General features: G+C 41.3%; 1 long non-coding RNA gene across 2 annotated transcripts in view; it reads right to left on the reverse strand.

The window, feature by feature from the left end:
• Positions 1-18,266, reverse strand: part of LOC125688741 (uncharacterized) — a 38,598-nt gene extending 20,332 nt beyond the window's left edge. For both annotated transcript variants that reach the window (XR_007374860.1, XR_007374859.1), the window contains exons 1-3: positions 18,148-18,266; positions 9,516-9,863; positions 9,195-9,314 (exon numbers count right to left, since the gene is read on the reverse strand). This is a non-coding gene — a long non-coding RNA (uncharacterized LOC125688741). The remainder of the gene's footprint in view (positions 1-9,194; positions 9,315-9,515; positions 9,864-18,147) is intronic.
• Positions 18,267-18,872: the final 606 nt, after the last annotated feature.

An 18,872-nucleotide genomic window follows, 5' to 3' on the forward strand; every position in this document is an offset into this window, starting at 1 on the left:
GCCCTCTGTAAAGCACATGAAAGAACGTTTTTTGTTGTTTCCTAACAATGGCATAATACCAACATAACATAATCAGTACATAACTACATGTATTAAGCTTCTTAAGACAATTACTTGTGTGATTTGTGACAAGCTTTCATGAATAACACATATAAGCCCACTACACAGCCCTTTTACATCTGTGAGGGCGCAGCAGTATTAGAGTCAGGCATGGGCTGCCTTAGGCTGACCATGGAGCAAGGAAAACAGGAGAAGACAACATAGTAATTTACAAGCCAATAACCGTTTCCCTCAGGCCTCCCTTTATATTTTTTCAAGATACACTAAGTACTCTCATCTTATTAGAATTACCTTGATAATGAATAACCTATACTGTTCTTGCTTTGTAGCATACTGTTCTCTTGCACAGCACACACATCTATTACAAAATTTTCTGTTGAGATAAACTCCCAGTAAAGTTCAACAAAAAAAAATTCAGATCAGGGCCAATTAGTGCCCTGGGGACAGGGGGATGGAGTGCTCATTTTTTCCATTTAAGTATGTTTTTTCCATGTAAGTAAAATTTAGAAAATAACTTTACTTTTAGTCAATATACAAGTTCTTTGTATGTGTTTGTTTGGGAGGCAGGCCTGAAATTGCTTAATTTCACTGAATCAATGCATCTTCTGTCAGTCAACAAGAACATTCAGCTCAGACAAAGACTGAAATAAAGCATACCAAATAAAAAAACATGGACCTAGAATTGTCGTTTCCCAAAAGCTTCTTTCGGTCCCAGCTTCTCAGAAAACTACCCAAGCATTAAAGCTGCTGCCTCTCAGGGAAACTAATTATAACTCAGAAAAAAAAAGAAAAAAGAACCAAAAAAAAAAAAATCCAACCCACACATTTAACTGAATATATAAAGGATAATTATGTCATTAAAACTAACAACATTTCAGACGGTAAAAGAGTCACAAGGCAAGAATGGATGTGTTGGACACCATCAGGCTCCCATCAGATTATTCACAATAAAAATGCAACCATTACCAAAATAATCTAATCCTTGTGTGCTTCCACTGATAGGGCTCAGATGTGTGCACTGGTATTTTTTAGCCCCAGCAGAGCTGAAAGGGTCAGCAATTCATTGTTTACTGTCTGGACTGAATTGACTCTTCGAGCTTCTTAATGATACACAGACGACCAATGCTTCATCTACCAAGGCATGTTGACTGCCATCCAAGTGAGTGTAAGCTTTCACATAGCTGTAAAGAAGGCTCCTCCTCACACAGAACAAAGAACACTCATAAAGCCTCTATTAATCAGTGCAGCTCTGTCTCAGTGGCGTGGGCAAAACAATCATCCTTTTAAGAAAAACCAACTCCTGGAATCAAAGAAATCTAATGGGTGCTGCAAGTAACACAGGAGATAAGTATGTTTTCTGACCATAATGTATCATGAAAAAGAGCTGCTATCTCTATCAGCATAATCGCAAAGCCCAAAAGAAATCACGAGAACATATTTTCTGAATAAGTTCAATCATTCCCTGTTCTAACCTTGCCAAAAAAAGTGCTTGATAAAGTGAGCTGTTCTATGAGCAGCTGAGATAACATTTCTCAGTGTCCAAACGATTGCTTCCATGCCCCTCATACTACAGCTGACCTTAACTTATGTTTTTCACAGTATCTTTTCCCTTCAACTTCAGGATCACAGCACACCTCTCAGTCCTTGTCACAACATTCCCAGTTTTTTCAGTGTTTGCCGCTCCTTTAAACAACTGCATCCCAGAAAAACTGAGTGCAGTACTTCCTAAATCCCTCTTTTGCTGCCACCATCACCACAGTGCTCTAACTTGTTTGTATTTTCCATTTGACACCCTACAGTTCGTCACATCCCTTGCAAGTCCCCAGTCACATCTCCCACAGAACCTTTGCTTTCCCACTGCTTTGGGGTGAGCAAGAGGCTGCACATGCTGTAGCTGGTTTTAAAGCCACTCACATGTCAATGGGGCAGATGGTTGCTGTACATCGCCTAGTTGGGACAAACAGAAAGGGCAATGGCTGAGTGATCATAGCTTTGCCTTGAGGGGACATTAATCAAGTCTTTGTCAAATTTCCAGCAGTCCTCATGAAATTCATAAGCATCATAACGTCTCTGAGATGCCTCTTCGTCCTTCCAGATTGGCTGAAATTCGCTGACAGTTTGAAAGTTATAGGGAGTAGCAGGGGGAACCAACAGATGGACAGACAGCCACTGTGACTGCATAAGCCTCAGTTCCCTAGAAAACCAGACTAAAAATAGATGGAAAATAGAGGGGCTGACAGATTTAATTAACGTAAGCAGGCAAGGTTTCTGACAGCGAAGGCGAGTCCGTTAACCTTCTCACTGGTCCAAGTGTTGCACACAAGGCTCAGGTTCCTCTTTGGGCAGAAGCTAACACAGCGAGGTGGTGTTCTGGCTGCAGGAGACTTGTGGACTCCCATTTCCAAGACAAAGGACACCCTTTCCCGCTGCTTCCTGGCATTAGTCAAGATCTGCCTCTAACGAATACTCAGAAATCTCTTAAACTTGTCTTGTGGTTTGTGTTTTTTTTTTTTCCCCCTCCTCTCTCTCTGTTTATTCATACTTGACTTGGAAAGCTGCAGGCTTGATGAAGGCATTAAGTCTCACATTCAAAACAATGCGTTATGTATTAAGGGTATAAATCACAGCCATGATGTCAGTGGAAAGACTCTTGTTAAATTCAATTGGTTTAGAGTGTCAATTAACAGAGCTTTGAAACCCTGGTGAGTGTCAGAGCATCTCCAGGGGCTGAGGGCCTCTAGACAGCACAGCTGGGCCACCCTTCATGTGCTGGGGCCAAACAAAAACAAGATTCACACAACACTTGCTTGCTATACTAACACAGGGCCCTCAACTAAGATCTGACAGAGCTGCTTCTAGCATTAATGCAGGCTGTGGTACTGCTTTCAAGGGGTGCAATCTAAGAAAGGATATACATTACAGCATGAGAAAAATTAATAAAGCCTTCCTTTGCTCAATCTCTGCTTTTGGAATTAAAATTCCTTGCTTTACCCATTTAGCCCAGGAGGTAGCTAGGATGTCTGAATGTTGTCTTGGTTTAATCACACCTTGTCCACAGTTTAGACACATCTTTCTTCAGTAATGCAGCACATAACCTTTAAGATGCTCCCTTGCCCATTAACTGGACTGCTAGAGGAAGTGAATTTACCCTGTGGAAAAAAAAAAAACAGCAGAAGTTTCATCTAAAAATTACCACAAAATGCCCCTGCTAAGTGGTGACCAGACGTTGTTTGCGCACATTATGATTTTAATTCCATATAAACGTAAGAGGTGCTCATTCTATGGGCTACTGACATACCTCCCACACTTAACAGACCTAGCAATTTTCCGTTGAACCATTATTAACCTTTTGGGCTCTCGGATGGCAGCAGGGCAGCTAAGAGACTGTACAGATAATTGCAGTAATATGCAAGGACAGCAGAAACTAAAATCACTATAATTCGGTCAAAAGTGCTTAATCTTTTGCCCAAGGAAATTAATGTCATAGAAGAAGATCATCTGAGATAGCAAACTGCTGGGAGAGCTCAAATCTTTTCTTTGATCTGCTGCTCTGCTCCAGGCTTGTTTTCAGCCCATGCTGTGCCATCACACTGGGGCATTCTTGAACTTTTTTGTTACCCAAATAATTTTCCCATGTTACTGTTTTGCAGATATAATCACCTTATCAGGGCACTAGTCTTCTCCAGGGGTCTGGGCAGACCCCACAGCCCTACAGAGACCGTGTGATTTGCCTTTGCATCATCTCTGGTCTGGGTTAGCACTTCCATCCAGCCTTCTGCTATGAGCATTTCAATGGCATGAGAGCTTCAGAAAGGAAATTTGTTTTTCTCCTTCATATTTTTTTTCATCAATTTGATATAAAACTTTATTATTATAAACTACTTGATGCAGGCAGGAAGAAAACACAAGAGGCGTAACTTCTTTTGAGATCAGCCTGGGGAATAAGACAGAAGAAAACCAGGAGCTAAACTTAACTAGGGAAAGGAAATGGGCTATAAAAAACTGTTGTCATGTTCAAAGAAAACTCTTGGGAGCTGCAGGGACTTAGTCTTAAGAGCAAGAAATTAGAAAAACAGCAATAACGCTATCTTTTTATCAGGGAGATGGATAAATTCTCAGGTTTCCAGGTTGCAGAGATGTGGGGAAAAGACAAGTGCGTGTTTTAGAACTTGAGTTTGGATAGTGATGCATCAGATAAAAGCTGCTGCCTTCTGACATTGTGAGCATACCACAAACACTCATTTCTCATTTTTCACAGACATCAATGACAAGCATCGTGCACCTTCCTCCTTCTCAACATGTTCCCTTTGCCATAAATAGTGGGGACCATTATTTGGGAAGGTTAGGGAAGTGGCAGACAGTTTGTATGGCAGCATCTGGGAATTTTCTGGTTATTCAAAAGGAACCGGAGTCTATCTGGTTGCACCCAGATGCTCTGAAAGAAAGTAAAATGTGTCACTGGGTTAGCATGAAACTGATGCTTCCAAGATGTCCCATCCCAAAATCACCTCAATAAAATACAGCAGCCGGAACATGCCAAAGATGGTTTGAAAGTCAGGGGAAAAAAGGGTATGGGGAAAAGGAGATATTTGCACAAAGCAAAAGTGCATACTGGATGAACCTCTCATGAGTAGTCTCACTACATCCCTCCCCAGTGAATGCTTAGATCAGCTCTGCAAGAAATGCTAGGAGATGAGGCTGCCTCCACTTTAAATGACTTTTCCATCAAAATCCTAGGTAAAACTGGCAGTGCTACAAAGCCCATTTCATAGCCCTCAATGACGCAGAAATTTTCATCTCTGGAGAGAGCCAGGAGTTGGGATTTCAGATTAAATCAGGCCAGAAGTAGTTTCCTTATAAATAGCAGTAATATCAGAATGCCTCCTGGACCTCAAAGAGAAATCAGTCGGCTAAGGATCTGGCCGCTGGGCTGCACCAGTCCAGGGGATTGCAGCTCAGGATGTGAATCATGGAAGCAAGGCAGTCATATCCTGTTATGTGAGCGCTGTTTGTTTTTCCTGCTCCTTCAGCCCTGGAGCTCTGAGCCATGCCTACCATTAAGGCTGCCAGCTGCAGAGACAGCAAGGTGGACACCTGTCAGCAGGAACAAGGCTCACTCACCAATCTGCTACCCAGTGGATTCTTTGGCAGTCATCAGCTGGAAGCATGGTCAGAGAGCAGCCAGCATCCTGCAGGTCAGAAACTTTGATGCTGACTCTTATTTTCTGTAGGAGAGACCCATGTCTTGTAAAGCATGAGAATGCACTGTTCTCATTTGATTACCTCTCCATAGCCTTAACTAGAGGTGAATAATTAGCCAAAAATGGCAGCTGAGGAAAACCAGGCTCCTCCACTGGCATACATCAGTAACTTTGGTACATAAAGTTGGTTAATAGAGAGGGGTAACTGTCTCTGGGTCAGTCTCTAAGACCACATGAAAAACTCTGGAGCAACAGACATTGATTTTATACCTATGATCACTGTAAAAGACTGATTTTGAAGACCTCAGGCCAGTAATAAGTACAGCACTCAGCATGCACGTGGCAAGGAAAGAAGGAGCCCCCACATGTCCATGCATCCCTTATTCTCCTCCACCAAAGACCATACAAGGAGGCCATGGCTAATCAAAGCAGGACAGGAACATCCTGGCACAGCGACACCAACACTTTCCCAAGTGCTACAGCTCTACGGGGAGCAAATAGACCTAACATGGGTGATGCTGTTTTTCCAATGAGTGCCCTTACTAACAGTGACACCACAGCTCGTCCAGACAACACAGCTGTGCAAAGGTCACCTTGAAAGGTATTATACAGAAGATCCCAGTGCCTCTCTCAGCTAGAAGATGCAATTAAAAATATATTACTATAAATAACTCCGAAGGTTCTGTCCTCACTGCTGCAAGAAGGCAGACATTTAAAAGACTCTTGTTTCTTTGTCAAGATCTTCAAAAATCCTATTAATGCTTAAAAAGCTCTCTTTTGTGCAGTTAGCCATTTCGAACAGAAATGTGGGACAAGCAGGACTTGTACAAGCAAGCAAGCTCTGTCAAAAGCAAGCCTTAGGTTAATTGGCATACACAGCAGAGCATTGGATAAGGCCAGGGTTCCTGTAAGGAGACAGCTGTGCAATGTCTCCACTCTCAAATGCATCAAGACCAAGTCTTACTGCCATGGGCATAATTTCCCCTGACCTCAGCAGGATGAGACCAGGGCATGCACACCTTGCACAGCCCTTCTGCTGCCCTCCAGCACAGCAGGTTCAGGTGTTCAGGGATCTCCCATGACTGCTACGGCTTCCCATGGGACCCACTATCACTCACACCAAATCTTCCTTTGGGAGGCAGGAATGCGCCAGACCTCACGGGACATCCCTCCCTTCCCAGAGGAAATCTATAGCACAAGCACAACTGATAAACTGTTAACATTAAGAAAACTAAAGGACAGCCGTCCCAGGAGAAGTACCTTCACCTATGCTGCCTGCTTCCCTGGGCTAGAGAAGGTTTGTCACTCTGCAAGAACAGGGGTTTGTCACTCTGCGAGGAGAGCAGTGAGTGTTTTCTAGCCCTGCCTGTATTGCATCAAAAAGTCCCAGTGAATTACAGCAGGTCACCTATAAGTCACTGGAAGGGCTGGCCCAGGAGGCATGAGACACTTCCTTTCCCTGAGCACAGATCTAGTTGTTTCCAAATTCAGGGTCGAGACCCCATGTGGGTTGCAGGAATTATGACAATATTTACAAGGCTGACTAAAACTCACTTTCATCCAATATCTATGTTAGTGTTGCAGACCCACAGCTATCCACCCACACTGGAAAAATTCTGCTTCCCACCCTACTTCAGCAGTGCTGTCTCCTCTCCTACGGTCCTCTTCTTGTCCATGTTTCCACACAATCCTGCTAAAATTAGTTTAAATTGTTCATAGCAAATTATAAATCCTAGACAGTTTTCACCATGTTAATCATTTTTAATCATTTCAAGCATATAAATAATTGATGTTGATCTAGAAAAGGGCTAAATGGTGTGGTGGAAGAAAAGCTCATGCTACTCAGACAGACAAGATCCACTCTCACCAATACCACCAACCCAAAGTGACATGCTCAGTCCCTCACCTGCAACAAACACAAATTTAATGAAAGTGTAGGACAAGTGCACGATGCTCAACATGTGCACCAGCACAAGGTCCAGGCATAGCTCAAACATCTCTCTAGGTTTTGGAACTCACCCTCTCAGGGTTAAGATAGAAGAGGAACTGTAGCCTCATCTAGGAGAGGTAGAACAAGCCCTCCTCAAGTCATTCTAGAGATGCAAGCTGCTGCATACTGAACTAGGACAGGCAAGAGCTTAATGGTACTAACTGGTCCAAAAAGGAAAATACTAAGATACAAATCAAAGATCAGCATCAGCTTTGGAGAGCAGCTGGTCCACTGCACCCCGCCAGCCTGAAAGTCTGTATCTCCTCAAACCCAGAGGAGCTGTCAAAGTCACTGGAGAAAAACGGAGAAGAACAAAATTCTCTAATTCCTTTGTGCTCATAAATCAGAGGTTTTGTTTTACTCCTACAAACTGCAGCAGTTTCCCTTCTTATGAGCGCACATGCTTAGTGAGCTTTTCCCCACTAGTTTGTCCATACTAGTGGTCTTTCTGGTAGCTGTACAAAGCATCCCTATTGTATAACATTCCTTTGACATCAATATGTGTGTGCATACACATATATGTATGTATTTTCATACTACTGTGTTCACCCATCAAAACAAACAAACAAACAAGCAATGAAAGCAATGATTTTCCCTTTCATTCTGTTTCATTCTGGTGCAAGCACACAAAATGAACAGATGATGACAAACTGTTTAAAATCCAGGATGGCACAAACGCTGGAGTAAATGTTGGGCCCAAGGGCTGAAGCACTGCTCCAGCAAAATCCTCCTGGCCTTCTGCTACCAGTTTGAACCATGACCCGCGGTGCAAGGATGACAACATTACTAGTGGAAACTTGGAAGAAATTTATCTGTGAGGAAGCACAGATGTAATTCTGCTGATGTAAACAGATCATTGTGTATTAATGGCAAATTTAATCCCTGATGCTGATTACATTCCCCTTGGAGGTCCAGATAACCATCTGATATAAATCAGTCTGGTTCCTTTGAGTTCAGTGGGATTACAACACTCAAATCTAGTTAAAGATCTCACCCAACGTCTGAAGAATATTTATTAATTTTCACTTAAAGCTGGCAAATACTCCTAGCTTCAAGTTTCTAACCAAAGGAAGAGGGAAGGCTGAACTGGTTCTGTCAGAACAAAAAATTATATACATATTTTTCTAAACAGTGTAAAAAGGAAAAGCAGACATTATTTCAGCTCAGCCTGAAACATTTAATTCAGAGTAAAAGGGTTAGAATTCCAAATGCTTCTAAGTTTCCTAAAAAATCCACACCAAGATTCGATATGCTTAATAGTACTATGTTAGAACAGAGAGATAAAGTTTCGTTTTGAAGGCACTGAAATGATAATTCCATTTAAGGAACAACAGAGAAAACTTATTTTGTGGATCAACAGCGCGTGTTCTAGGTGATGTACGATTCTTCACAAACTCAATTTTTTGGGGGCATTCTAAGATGAACTGGAAGGAGTGGAAGTGCATTCTTCCAAACAGTAACATTTTTTTGGTGATAGTCACAACAGCAAGAGAACCTGGCAGTCTCATTCATTTCACTTTATCTCTTTTGGAGTCTGCTCTGTGCCTTTGATCACTTGCTAGCATTAAATAGTCTTGCAGCAATCTAATATTAGCAAAGCTGGTAACCCAGAGAGAACCTGGTTTCCTACTGCTGAGCAGCTTTTAGTAAAGACACCAGAGACCCTATCACACGTGATTGCACAGGAGTGTGCACTTACACATTGGACTCACCTCCAACCATGTCAGCAGATACTGGCATGCACTGCCCAGAACACATCCACATGACACAAGCACAACGCAAAAAGAGCTTCTACCTGCTGCACACCCCACCTCTGCCCCACCAGCTAAACCTAGATGTCACCACATCCTAGCACATCATGCTCAGCACATTTTGTGAATATGAAAGAGCAGTGACTGCAAGTCTTTGAAAGGAAGGGAAACCCAGGTAAAGCAACCTCTCACCTTTAGAGATCACCATGGATTCTCTTGTAGAGTTGTGAGCTTCAGCCTTCACGGAAAACATTCCCAGTGCCCAGGTGACCTTTGATTGCTCTTTGGTATTGCTTGACAAAGGTTTCACTTCTAAAAGAACAATAATTATATTGATACATGCTACATTCTCCAATGGTAATCAGGAGGAGGATTCTCATACCAAGGACTGTACACACACCCTGGACACGTGTGGCCCTAAAAGCAAGATGAGAGCAACAGAAGCAAAACCCCAAAGTGCAGCAATAGCATCTTGGCACTGATGATTTCTTTTTTTAAAGCAGACTTTGTTACCTCCTCAACAGCTGGTGCCTGGGTGGTATCATCCATCTGGAATTTGAACTTCTTTCTAGGAACCTCATTTCTCTATATACATTCTCATTTATTCTTCAAGAGGCAGAAAGCAAGCAGAAACCAAGGTTGAAGCCTGTTGCAGGATGCTCTGAACTGCTACCCTTTCCTGCCTACATTTGTTGCCAGTTGTTTATCCTCCTCAGAAGAAATTGATTTGCCATTGTCTTTCTAAAACTGCTTTCAGACGTGGAATTTCAGTGTGAGGTGATCTGGGCAGGTCTCATCCTGAGAAGTGCTCAGCATGGCCACAGGCAGCTCCCCTTTAAGAACAGGACCGTAGTTTTTAATCTGGGAGGGGAAAAAAGACAAAAGCAACAGTCATTTGATCCCAAGAGACTGTTAGTTTCAATAAGGAGAGCAAGTCAAACATTGCACACGATGTGGGACATAGAAGTTATTTACTCGCTTATTGATCACATTCCACATAAAAGTAAATGGGAATCACCCAATCCAAGGAAACCAGATTTTTATGAGCTGGACAGTCAGGATAGAACCTAAAGAGCCCTTTTAAGAAAAAAGAGTCTTTAGAGAATGACTCAGCTATCACCCAAGCCAATGACTGTTTTCCAATAGAAAGAGATATTCCAAGCCCCAAATGTGGGAACTGGAAAGGAAAGGAAAAATTAGGGAGCTTTGGGAGAGCACCAAACCAACATGAATTGGAGGATAACACCCTCTAAAACTTCCAGATAGATAAACAGGTTTCAAGGGAGACTGACTGTCTGTCCTGGCTCCATAAAATAATCCTGGGCTGGGAGCAACAGTTTTACAACCTAGTGTTCAGATATGGGTGGCCATTGCAGCAAAGGTGACTGACATGTGCCTGCACGGCCAGGGAACAGCATCCTCAGATACACATGATTGCTGCGTGCCTCACGTATCAGAGGCTGAAGTGAAGTGATAATTTTCTGAAAGGCTGGAGCAATTGGAAATCACTGCCTCCTTCTCGCTTTTTCACAGATCCCATGTCTGTAGTGTGTCTGGTCTTTTTTTTAACCACAGTCTTACACTTCTCCTGTGAAGATCGCCTTGTATGTGCTCTTACCACCCCCTTTCCACACATTTAAGCAAAGGGAGGCAAATGACATTTTCTTGTGGTTTGCATAATCTCATCTGTATTTATAGCCATTAGAATTCTGATGCAAATCTTTCCCTTTCATTTTCCGTTTCCAGTACAAAGACCCTGTAAGGGAAAGATCCTCACAGAAAATCTGAAAATTCTTTATAGTGACTTGCATTTATTTATGCCCCATCCAGACTTTCCTTACATAAGGCTGAGTCACTCCGTAGCTGAACCTTTGCAAAGGAAGAAGAAAATAGTTTTTCAACATTTGTTTGGGTCTCACTTCTCTCTGTTACAGCAATGAGGGATAAGGGTTATGGCTTCACCAGAATTTTGATTTAATTCCCTGTGACTTTTTTTTTATTTAATATTTCATTTATCCAGTTGCATCCTGTGGGCCAGCATTTCCCTTTTCACTTTGACTTGTTTATAAATAGGAAAAGTTACACAACTGGAAATTTACTAACCTGTAAAACCCACAAAAGCAGGGCTCTGCCCAGACAGGAGCAACAGTGACATTATAGCAGTGCCACTGAGCCGATCTGGGTTTTGGGCTGCTATCTGGTACACTTCTAAGTGAAACTGGTTGTCTTGGAACATTTTCTTCCATTCAGTTATTCCAGGTATCTCGCTTATTTTCCTAATCCCTCACAAAACACGTCAATGAGATGTATTTTTCTTCCTATGCATATAAGTTGTGTTTCTTGAGAGTTTATTGCTAATTTGTACTTCTGACTCACACTGCTTCATATACAGCCATCAGCCCAGCCTGCCCAATAGAATCACAGAATCACCAAGATTGGAAAAGACTTCCAGGATCATCTTGTCCATCTACCACCAATATTTCCCCACTAATCCATGCTCCTTAGTACGGTAAATTTTTTAACCTTTTAGGTTCAAAGAATGCATTTTTCTAGAGAAAAGAAAATCATACTGCACATCATAGTTTCCTAGGCTTCACTGGCCAATCTTGTCTGTGATGTTAGTGGGTATTGTCTACATGGCAGCACCTAAATCAAGTTTACCATATTTTCTGAAGAAAAGGATTTAGTACCCCACACAACTTCAGCAGTCCATGGAAAGGTGATCAAGAATCACAACCTTCTGAGCACCCTGATGTAGCTGTAGGTATCCCTGTTTTGCAAGGGGGGGTGGATTAGATGACCTGTAATGGTCTTTTCCAACTCAAACAATTCTATGATTCAGTGAGTGGCAATTAAATTATGTGTGGTGAAGTGTAATTTCTCTGTTGCAATGATTTTGTGCCTGTGTCTGTACATGTATGCCCCTCCACTGCTGGGCAGGCAGCAATGTAACGCTGTGGCAGCTGCCAACACTCTTCACACCTGTTTGGAAAGTTAAGCAGAGAGTTCAAGCCTTTAGCTTGAACCTCATCCTGCAACTGGTTCCAACACCTTTGAGATTTCCATTTGTCACTGTATCCCTGGACAGAAAACTGCTCTGGAGTTGCAAATCACTGTCATGTCTGCTCCATCAAAAGCCAGTCAGCAATTACATACATTTAACTCGCCTAGAAAACTGCATCAAGTATCTCTGTAGATAAAACAGATGGACACCAAATATTTGGCTCAAATGAGAAGGTACTTGAGGCAGAAATTCTCACAGTGAGGCCATAATTTCAGAGATATGTTAAACCAGGATGGGACTGCTATTCCATTCTGCTCCTTAAGGGTAAAGGGGTCCAGGAAGCCTGGACACTCCTCAAGATGGAAATCTTAAAGTCACAAGAACAGACTGTCCCTGAATAGCGTAAGGCGAGCCGTGGGGGGAGAAGACCGGTGTGGATGAGCCAGGAATTACTGTCAAGACTCAGGAAGAAAAAGAGAGTCTATGTCCTCTGGAGGAAGGGACACGCTACTAGGGGAGATTACAAGGAAGTTGTTAAGGCATGCAGGGAGGACGCCCGGAAGGCGAAAGCCCATCTTGAACTTAGATTGCAGTAAAAGAGAATAAGAAATCCTTTTACCAATATATCAAAGGCAAGAGAAGAACCAAGGATAATCTCTATCCTTTAATTGATGCAGCGGGGAATGTGACCACGGAAGACAAGGAGAAGGCTGAGGTCCTCAATGCCTTCTTTACGTCTGCCTTTCTAGAGCATCCAAATGTTAAAGAAGCGTGCCCCAAAGAAGCTGCATGAAGCAGCATGAAAGACGGCCTTAAGGGTCAGAAAAAGAAGAAATGCATGTGATGCCTGCCCAGACTCTGCATATCCCAGACGATTTGACTTGTTAGCAGTCTCTTACACAGACACAAGTTGCTGGAGCAGGGATTTCAGCCGCTTAGCATCAACAAGAAGAGTTGGGTTGAAAGCAGAAAGAATACACCAAATGCTCATTTTGAAAATGAAATCTGATCTGCCTGCAGCCCATTTTGCACTTGCTTTTCTACTGACACAAGAGGGACAATATTTGCTGTTCTCTGGTTGCTTGCCACCAACAGAAGCACAAAGCTCAGCACTGTCCAGGTTTCTTGACAGTAAGCCAGAAGAGCACAAATGTACTGAGAGGTTTTATAAATGACTAGGGAACCCCTCCCCAGAGTATTAATTCTCACGTAATTGTTTTGAGGTACTCATCTTACCCAGGTACTGTGCAAATATGACTGTCAAGAAAAAAAATAAGCTCTGCTCTAGATCAGCTTGAGTGTCAGAATGAACTTCTGAGAAGATCCCCAGGCACCAAGTTCTGCCAAGGAGTGATGGTGCTGCAGGCCAGGATCAACTGAGGCATTACGCCTGCCTCACTGAATGCTGTTATCACCGTTATTACTTCACAGCTCATTTTTTCTTTCTGGCACAAGGCTTTCCAAGCACAGGAATTTACTGAACTCCTGGTAACTTGCCGTGCACGTGGACGGAGCTGGCATTTGTCTGCCTTTGTCAGAGGTGCACTGCAGTCTCTGTGCTTGTAGTCCCTACTCACACATACTACATTTACATGAATCTAGTGTTTAATCAAGCAGTACAGTTTCTTGAAATCTTCACCAGCTGCCTCTTTAGTTCATTTTTCCATTTATGAAACATACATTTTTAAAAGGTCGTATTATTACAAGCTCTTGGTGTTAGCAGCACATCTAGTTCCATAGAGACAGTACGTATTTTAGCTGTGGCTGCCCATCACAGACTGCTAATTCTTTTACCTTCTCCTGGTGGTACTAATGAGCTAATGGCTCACCTTCATGTTTCTGGTGCCTTTGCGATAATGTAATTCGAAATGAACTGCACAGCTTCAAAAAAGTGCTAGAGAGATGTAGTCAAAAAACATGTTAGACATTCCAAACCAAATTATTCTTTCATTTGTCTCCCCAGAAGCTCAAAAAACATTTAAATGTTGTACTAAGGGACACAGTTTAGTAGGGAAATATTGGTGGTAGGTGGACTACATGACCTTGGAGGTCTTTACCAACCTCGTCGATTCTATGAATGTCTGAAGAAATGGCAACACCTCCCAGTAACTTGCCTCTTACTGAGTTTCAGTTTTAGACATCCAATACCGGAGAGCAAACACTCAAAGCTGCCATGTCCTGAGTCAGCTTCTCTGTTTATCTGTGCAGAAAAGTGTGGGCAAGGATGATAATTACTAATATAGCTGATTTTATACAAAGACAAAGATCCAGTGATTCTCAGCAGAGTAAAGCATGACTCCAAAAAGTGACCATTCCCAGCTTTTTATGAATGTTAAGTGATGACTGAGAAACAGGAGGGAAAGAGAAGGGCTCTTTTTGGTCTCTAATTCTGCCCCTCATTAGGAACAATTGTTGTAGATTCTCAAAGTGCAAGTGTTTCTGTTCACCTGGGCCCTTTGGGGATGGCACCATGGCATCAACATTTGTTTTGGAGATACTCTTACCAAATAGAAAGGTATGAGTATCTCCATGCCAGGGCAGCCTCCACAGTCCTCTAATTGGCTGTGGCTGGGACCACTGGCAGCAGTGAGTTAGTCTGCAGTTCCAAGTTCAGCAGGAAGTTGGCATAAAAAAAAAGCGAAGAACAGGTTGGTGTAAGCCTGACCAGCACTAACAGAGTTTAAGGTATCTAGAACCACAGTTTTTGTCTCTTTCAAACAATGGAGGACCTAACAAAAGTCAATTAAGATACATCTCCAACTCATTAAGCAAGCCCCACCTCAATATATATTTCATACCAACTTAGCATTTATTTAGAGAACTGAAAATTGCTGTTAGACTTTTTCCCTTTATAGACTGCCGTGCTTTTAAGTTTCTCTTTTCATCACGAACTTAACTTTCTTATTAGACTTTTGCACTTTTGAAGTTTCTGATACCCTGGATGAAGCAACATTGCTGACCACACATCCCCAGTAATCAATACCTAGCATACATGTGATTAAAATTTTTTTGAAACAATAACAACAACCTAACAACAACAATACCAGAAGACTAATAATATTAAGGTCATCAGTTATTGGGGAATTTGCCCACATTTTGTGAACTTAGAGAAGAGATATGCTGGTAGCTTAAGCAGTTTCAAGTTGAGCAACTTTGAGAAGGCTACATCCAGTCTGACATATTTATGACACGCTTTAATTTAGGGGCTTATAATTAACTTCAGAGACATGCTGTTCATTTCAAGACTGACTGCCTGTATCTCACACTCATCCCTGCCTTTGCTCATTTTATAACCTGTGAATGGAAAAGTTGAAGTTCTAATAAACCTCCTGCTGGAAAGGCAGAGGATTAAATTGGACTTAGGGGGTGAAATTTAATACAATACTTAGTTCTGACAGTCATTTAGTAACACGAAAGCTGGAAAACAGTGCTCTCAGCTCTCTGATGTTCAGATTTCTCCCTCTGTAAAATGGAGTTAATAGGACTTACCTATCCCACAGACATGCTGAAACAATTTGTCTACCACATTTTGAAGTTCTCATCTAAGAGATGCTTCAGCAAAGCAGATTATATTAAAAACACAGTCCTTTTGGAAATGCAGTTAAAAATAACACAATATATTTTCAAGTGTCTTCCATAGTCTTTTTTTCACTGCTGTTCCTCATTGTATGTTTCTTGGGTATTTTAAGAACAGTATGGCTGCCAACAAATAACATCTGCCCGAGAAAATTACTTTCAAACAGTAACAAAAAATTGGGTGGATGAAACAGAGGGAGCTCTCTGCTGTTTGCCAAGTCATTCCTTTCTCATCAGGTACAAGTCAAGAAAACAACAAAATGGAACACCATAAACGACACTTGTCACTGTCTCACTTGACACTTACTGCAAAAAAACATACATTTTATGGTTTTCAGTTATCTTTACATGATGTAACGACCCATTTTGTTGCAAAGGATCTCTACTGGGGGCAAATCAGTCTGTGTGGGTTTATTAAGCATGTTTTCTCTAGAATGTATGATTGTTTCAATTCCCCCCCTTAGAATACCAACAAACATTGCTGTGCCTCACAGCAGTGTGAGTCAGTAGGGTCTTAAGATCTTCCAGTTTTGCAGGCACAACCAGAGAATGAAAAAATGACACATTTTTCACGCAAGCTAAATATACCTCAAAACAAACCTTTTTGCTACTCAGGGTTGCGTTCTGATCTTAGAAAATGCATGAAGTAGGATTAATTCCATAGCAGAGAAGGAAATGATTACGTGCTTCCCCTAGAATTGAGAAGTTTGGTCCTCTGAAGACACCAAATATGTACAATGGTCCCTCAGCTTCTATTTCTTCCCTGTACTGCCTCACCAGCAGCCTGGACTCCATGGGATCTGACTTTGTGCTTTTTCAGACTACAAGGGCCTCTCAGCCACTTCCTCCTCCCTGGCACCTTTTCACCTCATTTTCCCTAACCACAGAAACACACACTCAGAGAGAGTCTTTACTTGGTGTTATACAACTGCAGGATGTCTCTCCTCCAAAAACAATTATGTTGGTATATTTGAAAAAAGAAAAAACAAAACAACACAATAAATCATTTAATATTTAGAATGTCTTTCAAATTAAGTCATGATGCAAGCCAAAGAAATCCCTTCCAAACAATTGAAAGTTCCTATGCAGCTGACATGGATTTTACCTTTGTAAGTGGAAAGGTGAACCACGATACTGCACGGTAAAGCATAGCTTTCTTTGTGTGAACCAACACGGGAAAAAAAAAGAAAAAAGAAAAAATACCTCTTTTTCTACTACAACATTTAGTTGTAGTGCTTACCCTGAAGATCAGAACAGATCCTTGAGTAAATACATAATTAGAAAATTTTACAAAATGCATTCAATTTACTTCAGAGACAAGAACAATCCCACCAAAGCATTTCTAGTCCATCAACTGCATAAATACCTGCAATTAGATATTGTTTCTTTAACTAGACAAGACATGTTATGAACTACAGGAAAAGAGCAGTCCCAGCCCCAGTCACTATATCCATTTGATGCTTATGTAGCATTTCATTAATATTTTGAAATTATTGGATCTCAGATCTTTTTATGATCAAAAGACAAATGACATCTTTCCATCAGGATCAACCTGAGACATCACACTTTTTAAATACTGTTATTCTCTCATTTTCTGTTTCTTAGAATACTGAGTTGACGCATTTAAAATGACTAGGGAAAAATAATTCTTCAGCTGTCACTTTGCCAAGTTTCATTGTGAAATGTGTTTTTATAACTTCATTATGAAACTCTGAAAGTAGGGAGTAAAGACCAAACTGAGAGGGAAGATAGGCTGCAGCTCCAGCCCAGCAGGGCAGCTGTCCACTGTGGCAATGATTTACATGCTTGCACGTTGGTACAAGTTGAAGGACCAGGAAAGAACCATGACAGAGGCTTTTATGGCAGAGCCACACAGCATCTACCTATGTTTCATAACTGCAGTGACAATCTTGAACAGCAGCAATTACAATTCTGTTAGAATTCTCTATGATACAGCTATTCCCTTTCACACTAGATGCAGTCTGAGGTAACGTGCTGAAGAGTCAGCATCTGCAATACGAAGTCACAAGTCACACCTATGGATTGTCACTCTCACTTTTCACAAATCCATATATGCATTTGAAAAAGCAAACTACTTTACTATGTAAATCATCTGGAAATTATTGCATCCCAGGTCTTTTTTTTTTTAACAAAAAATAGATGACACCTCTACATTACTGGTCAGAAAAGCCACTGTTTGCCTTGTCTCTATTTTAACTTTAAACTTCAAAAACCAGATTGCTGTCTCAGAATCTTATTGATGTATTACAATGAAATGGACAAGCAGCTATGAAAAATTTACTGCTTCTGGCTTTATACCAGTGCTTCATTATTTCTGCTGTGGAACTTGGACTAACTTGGTGTAGAGAACAGATTTTCCAACAGGTAATTGACTTCAAGAGAATGCCTAAAATAATTCTAGCTGGCTATTACACTGAGAATGAGTCTCCATTAATTAATCACTTTTGGGGAATTTTTCTTTCTGAATAAACTCATTATTTTTAAACACATGACATTTGTCTGCATAAACAGGCTCTAAAACTGTGATTTAAAATGTGTGCTTACCACAGCCATGGCATGCCAATGGTAGCACAGCCTCCTCTGCATTTCTGAAGTGACTTCATCTTCTGATTACAAGGAAAATGAGGAAGGGAAGCAAACCAACTTGTGATTTCACCCACTTATTATCAGGATTTAGTTACTTGCTTGACTGTTGGATATAAAGACACAAGGAGACATCAACTGTGTATCCAGAGAGACTGAAGATTTTTCACACAGAACATTATTATACTCAAAGAAGGCAAAGCCCAAGCAAACCCAAAACAAGATACAACAAATCAGGTTTTTCTAACACAGAGATACTCCCTCAGGTTCAACTGCACAAGTTCAGTGACAGTCATTCAAAATTTACTTCACTTTAAGCTCGCTTTCACAGCCTGAGGCTTAGGCAGATGTTCTCTTTCAAATCTGGTTTTACCATCTGAAGATATTACTACCCACATTGCTAACAAGAGGTTATAATCTCCCAGCTAATTTTATCTGAAGTAGATTGAGGTTTCTCATCAACAGAGCTGGGTGGAAATCTGCATGCAATGGAGAAGCTGATTTATCTAAAACCTTTAAAACAAATTCATTTTGCTACTTGACACTGACATGGAGAGTGGGATTAGTCCTGGTACTTGTTGCCACAAAATGCTGTGATTTGCAAAAAAAATTAACATGAGAATTCAAGAGATAAAATATGTTGATGGAATGTGGATCCATTCGTCACTGGACCACAATGGTCCAGA

The sequence above is a fragment of the Lagopus muta genome, chromosome 2 (assembly GCF_023343835.1).
Source record: "Lagopus muta isolate bLagMut1 chromosome 2, bLagMut1 primary, whole genome shotgun sequence".
Lineage (NCBI taxonomy): Eukaryota > Metazoa > Chordata > Aves > Galliformes > Phasianidae > Lagopus > Lagopus muta.